Source organism: Fopius arisanus, unplaced genomic scaffold (assembly GCF_000806365.1).
Source record: "Fopius arisanus strain USDA-PBARC FA_bdor unplaced genomic scaffold, ASM80636v1 scaffold00165, whole genome shotgun sequence".
Classification (NCBI taxonomy): Eukaryota; Metazoa; Arthropoda; class Insecta; order Hymenoptera; family Braconidae; genus Fopius; species Fopius arisanus.
In genome coordinates this window covers 165,557-171,443 of record NW_011887904.1, presented here as the reverse complement: position 1 = coordinate 171,443, position 5,887 = coordinate 165,557, and positions in this window count along the sequence as shown.

Below are 5,887 nucleotides of genomic sequence, written 5' to 3'. Positions count from 1 at the left end.
TACGGTTGCGGTTCGTCGATTCCGCGTAGCTAAAAATCGGCTGGCGCCCTAAACACATTTTTAAGGATTGGAAAGAGCTGCTGATTACCCCCGGAGTTTCGTTTAGATTTTTCGGTTTTGTCGTTCCAGAGTCGTCAGAGTTGCGAGAACGAAGGTAATGGTTTTGGCCGTGTTTTCGGTTATCGATTTAACGGGCTAGGGTTTTTGAGTATTTGCTGAGGCCATAGAGGAAAAATCATTACAAAATATATAGAATGAATCAGATTATGAAATTGCATATTTCAACGGTAATATTCATTTACTACCGAGATACTAATTTGACCATTTTTTTTTGAATTTTTTTTTGTAAATTTCCATTTTGAATAATATTTCTTTGCTTCTTAAATTCCATGATTTTGATTCCGATTTCCATTAGGAAACAAGAAGGTGCGTAATTAGAGAAAATTGTGCATTTTACCAACCTCGTGAGAGATGCATTCGCCGCAAACTACCCATTCGAGTCAGAAAATCGGATACGTCCAGTCTACAAATGAGAAATTTTTTTATAGTTGTTTAGAAATAAGAGATACGCGAATTCGAATTTTACCGGCCCAATTCCAATTCTATCTCATATCTTAAGATCGCTGTATCTGTCTCAAGAAGATTTAAGGGTCTCCAATTGCGATGGCGTCCCCCATGCAACAAGGTTCTGTAATCGGCTACGGACGAGTCGATGATTTTTGAGAGGGAGGCTTGAGAATCGAGAAATCAGAATAAATTAGAAACTCTGACTTGGTTATAGAATCAATCGCAATCGAATCACATTGAGAGAAAAATCTAAGATTCGATCCACAATATTAATATCTCCCGAACCATTTCGATGAAAAATACCATCATTTCATACGGTTAGTAGCACATGACATCGGAGTCCATTCGCCAGCCTGTTGGCCAGTAAATGTGAGGGATTACGGGTAAACCAAATTCGAAACTGCCATTGTAGTGAAAAGATTGATATATTTCTCTCAGTGCACTGATGAGGAAACACATGGGTAATTCGATCTTATAGTTACTCGAAGTAATTTTACTATTTTTATGCAGTCATTTGTTAATTTGGACAGACCAACGAAAATAAAGTAAAAATTTGAGTTACTCCAGTCACGTTCCCGTCAGAAGCCTTGGGTGTTGGTGAGGCTAAATACTTTCTAAGAAAGTGCTTCGCCGCAAGTTAAATTTAGATTGAACAGCGTATAAATTCAAATATGATTATTGATAAATGCTTTTCCTTCATACCTCGGTCGAAAGTACGTACTTCCTATTGCAATTTCGAAGCAGAAAGTCTAAGTTTCTTGCATTAGTCAAGCTACATATCCGCCCCGCTACAACAGCGGGAGTAGAAACTTACTCGTGTGCGCTGATACTCAATACATACGACACTCCCATTATATTCCCTCCCCGCCGTTCCCGTCAAATTCATCATCTCCCCCATAACCTTATAGTTCATTTACAGGAACTTGGTACTAATCTTAGTCAAGAACAATATCTCAGGTGATAAGGGTTTGAAAAGAAAAAAAATGAGCGAAATATCATCATCTAATGAATCAACGGACGAAGAAGTTGACAGAAATGTTGAAGCAGAAGCGCTATTAATCGTCGAAACGTTTACCTTCCCAAAAAAATCTGCTGACAGATATATACTTGTGTACGAAATTGTGTCTTCCGAAAGGGCGTACCTATACCTTCATTTCTAGATTTGTTTGATTGACGCCTGCCCCCGACCAGCAGCAATTGCTCCGTTCGTGCAGCAAATGTCGGCACAGGCGTCAAGGTACCTTTCGATACACACGAATCAACAGTCTGTACTTTCGACCGGCTATGAAGAAAAATGGTATACACTACATGGGTAGATAGTTGAAATCCCTGACCAGCGCGTTATGATTGTTTCGCCTCGGGCATCATGACGCGGTGTGCAGGAGATTCAACTTTCTGCCCGTGTAGTGTAATACACTATTTCGTTACTGATGTTTTGAGAGCTACCCATTTCAGCTATGATCTGTGTATTGTATTACTAACTCATCATTTTCCACGTGGGTTGATGTACGCCGATACGTTTTGCAGCATATAAGTGAAAGTTTTCACAAGTATTGTTCGTACGGATCGGATTCTTATACACGGACCCGACGTCCTTCAAGGTTACCCAGAATCTTAGCAGATAAGCGCCAAATTCTTGTAAAGCCGGTTGTGTTTCCCTATCCACTTACGTTGCATGACATTGATACTTGAATCATTTTTTTGAATTCTACTCATTCTAACACTTCATCAATTCGGTTCAATACTTTTCTCATTGTGGATCCTCAATACGTATTTAAAAATGAATGAATGAAAGCAAAATAAGAAAATTGACTCACATGATGAACCAATAGTTTGTCGATGAACTTTTCTATGGTCTCACCCCAATTCCAATGATCGGAATGAATGGATCGAATGAAATGTCAGTAGTTTTAATATTTCAATTTATTTATTTTTTAATTAAGCCCTCATAACTTTGTTAAAAAAACATCAAATTGAACGATGCACCTCTCAATTTGAAGGTTTTTTAATCACCTTCACACCTAATATAATATTTCAGCGAGTAATTGTGTCAGAGAACGGCATTCAGGACAAAATCATCCAAAAATGGACAATTTTAGATTTGTGACGTGTGAAATTCGACACATAATCACCAGTAACTCTTCAGCAAGTGAATAGAATAGAAACAATCGGGCACCGTTTTGAAGATCTCGTTAATATCTTTGAGATCATGTATGATAAAGTCACATTAGTCAAGTCCAATGGGCCGATAATTGATCAAAACTGCGAATTTTAGATTGTGGAAAAAGAATTGAGAATTGAGAATTGAGTGTGAGAAGGAATTTCTGGCTCAAAAACCCACATAACTTTGGGAAAAACGGTTGAAATTGAACGATTTACCTTTCAATGTAATGGTAATTTAATTAACTTTACACCACATATAATATTTCAGATAATAATTTAGTCAGAGAACTGTATCAGGTCGGAATATTGAAAAAAATGGCAAATTTTTAATTTGTGACATGCAAAATTCGACACATAATCGCCCATAACTATTCACCAAGTGGATGGAATGAGAAAAATGAGGCACCATTTACGATGTACGATGAAGCCATATTAGTCGATTCCTAAGATCCGATAATCGTTGAAAACTCTAAATTTTAGATGGTAACATTGCGGTCAGAAGGGAAACAATGTTCAGTAATTTCATGAAAGTTCAACCGAATCGTATCCAACCCATCGCAATTAGAAGAACGAATGATGGGCTTCAAAATTTTATATCGGTTTTTTTCTATTTGCCTTAAAAAAAGACAGAACAATCCAGCGGAAGTGCAATTTCAAGTGAAAACACGAAATTACAATTTCGGCCTAAAAGCGTCATAACTTAATGAAAAACCATTAAAATGTAATGATTCAGGTATCAATTTGAAGCTTGTTTAATAGGCTTTCGAATGAGTATAAAATATATAGGGTTCATCAAAGAGCAACAATGATTATTAGAGTGAAAACTCGAAAAAGACCAGCGTCACGGTCACCGATCGTTCTATAGGGGATTTCCGATTATATTTTGAACATTCGAAGTTCCACGTCATATTCAAATTGTGCGATGGTGATTAATCAGCAATACATGTTCAATCACAGTGGCACAATTTTATAAAGATTAATGAAATAGGGAACATGTATATACTTGTTTGTAATGAAACAAACATCCACAGATTCTGGCTTCAGGGAAACATCTCTTTAATGAATTTATCTCTGCTCTCTCAAAGTCTGTCGTTATTGTCGTAACATTGTCTCTGAGAGAAGGAATCATTTCGATGACTCTTTACCATATACCATCATACATGGACGCAGTTTGAGATGACGCGAAGACTATGACGGCTGGAAATCCCTGATAAAATTTTCAGTGTACTATGTATGATCAGTTTCCAAACAATCTCTCACGAAAAAACATACCGAGTCCAACTTCCTGAAATGGATTGTGTACACTTGTTGCATACCAGGAATCGAAGGTGTTATCTCTGTGACATTGAAAAATGATCCGTGAAATGTAATCAGCAATAATAAATGGTAAAAATACAGATAGAGGTAGAGTTAGAGGTAGAGGTAGAGGTAGACGTAAAGGTACAGCGATTCGATCGATCGACTATAGCATTCAAATCCTCACTTTAAATGTGCCATCGGCATACAGCTGCTTGCATTCCGATAAAGGCTGTCGCATTTCCTCATGCATCATAATAACAGCCTGTGAGCCATCGGCACCTACTACTGAGGCTTGGAACAAATGCCGTAAAGGTGGATACTCCTGCAACATTTCACCAAACTCATTCAAATCCTTTGGGTTTGGTGGCACACGTGCTCGTCTAGCCTGCTGCATCTTCTGCTTGAACCCACAGTAGTAGGTCAATTCATCAGCTATCGGGCGGTACCTTCATCAAATATGTAATGTCCGCATAAAGTATCACGGAAAAAAATGAATTATATGATAAATCTATATCTAAAAACTAAATTTATAAATCTATAAATCTAAATCTATACATCCCTCGCAATTGAAGAATAGTTGATTGGCTATAACCAAGACGATCATACCGAGAGTTACATAACACCCTCGGTGACTTTAACGTGGACACGTCTAGCACAGCAAAAAAAAAAACCCTACGCAATGCACTTTTACCCGTTAAATTCACTAATAAATATCCGCTTACATATTTTGAGTCAATTCCAAAAGTCCGCACGTCAGTAAACCGGGTTTGAATTACATACTTTTGTTCCGAACAAAACAATTCCGGCATGAATAGAAGCTGCTGGAAGTTGATTCCAGAAACGATAGGGAGGTGAAAATAAGTGAATTCGTGGCTCGTTAATACAAGCGTTCGATTGATCGATATTGTAACAACATTCACATTCCACATCCAGAGATGGGTTGAGCTGAACCGTAGTTAGTTGTCGATAAACTAACTGGCGCCCGTAGAATTGATTTCACTATTGTCGAATATTATGAGATGTTGTGGAATTTCTTGAGCCTTAGCAGCCTTTGATTCAGGCCGGGCCAAGTATAGACCTTCTGTCTTGATGAATTTTGCGGATATGAGCTGCTTAATTGTCATACAAGAAACAGCAAGTAACGAATCTGCATGACAATTTTTACAGAATAACCCCATAACCAGAAATAGAGACGTGTCCACGTGAGAAAATGTAGGTCTTGACACCTACACATACAAGCATACACACACGTGCACACACATACGTCAAATATTAAAGCATTGCAATGGGGATCGTTGTACTCACTCTGGTTCGGCTTTTATCCTATCGAAAATTAATTTCGGATCATCCCAGCCCAAGGCAGCCTGGAGGACTTCTGCTGTGAATTTTTCCTTTAAAGGGAAAAAGTGATCGGGGTCATGTTCATGTACTCCCTCAAGGAACACTGGCTGATTTTCAATATTGTGGAGGGAATTCACGTATGCCTTTGCTTTACACAACAACAAGGGATTGTCCCTATCAGCGCAACGGACGATCGTTCCGCTACCTCTTGAGTCCAAGCAGTAAGAGTACCCACGATAGAACCACCTGGTAGTACCTCTTTGCTTTCCCGGCAACCGCTGCATCTTGTGTATAACTAAACAATGAATGTCGCACTGTACTGATGAAAATTCATGTGACATTTATACAAGATTACTGTAGTTCCGCGGAATATTTACTAGGCAGGGCAACAAAATTCATGGTACTGATCGTCAATTTTCTCTGAAGTGAAAGGATGAGGGTTGGATGAGTGGGTCAGGGCGGAATGGGGGTTGTTGGTGGAATGAGTGCATCAGGGTGAAATGCTGGTTATTGATGC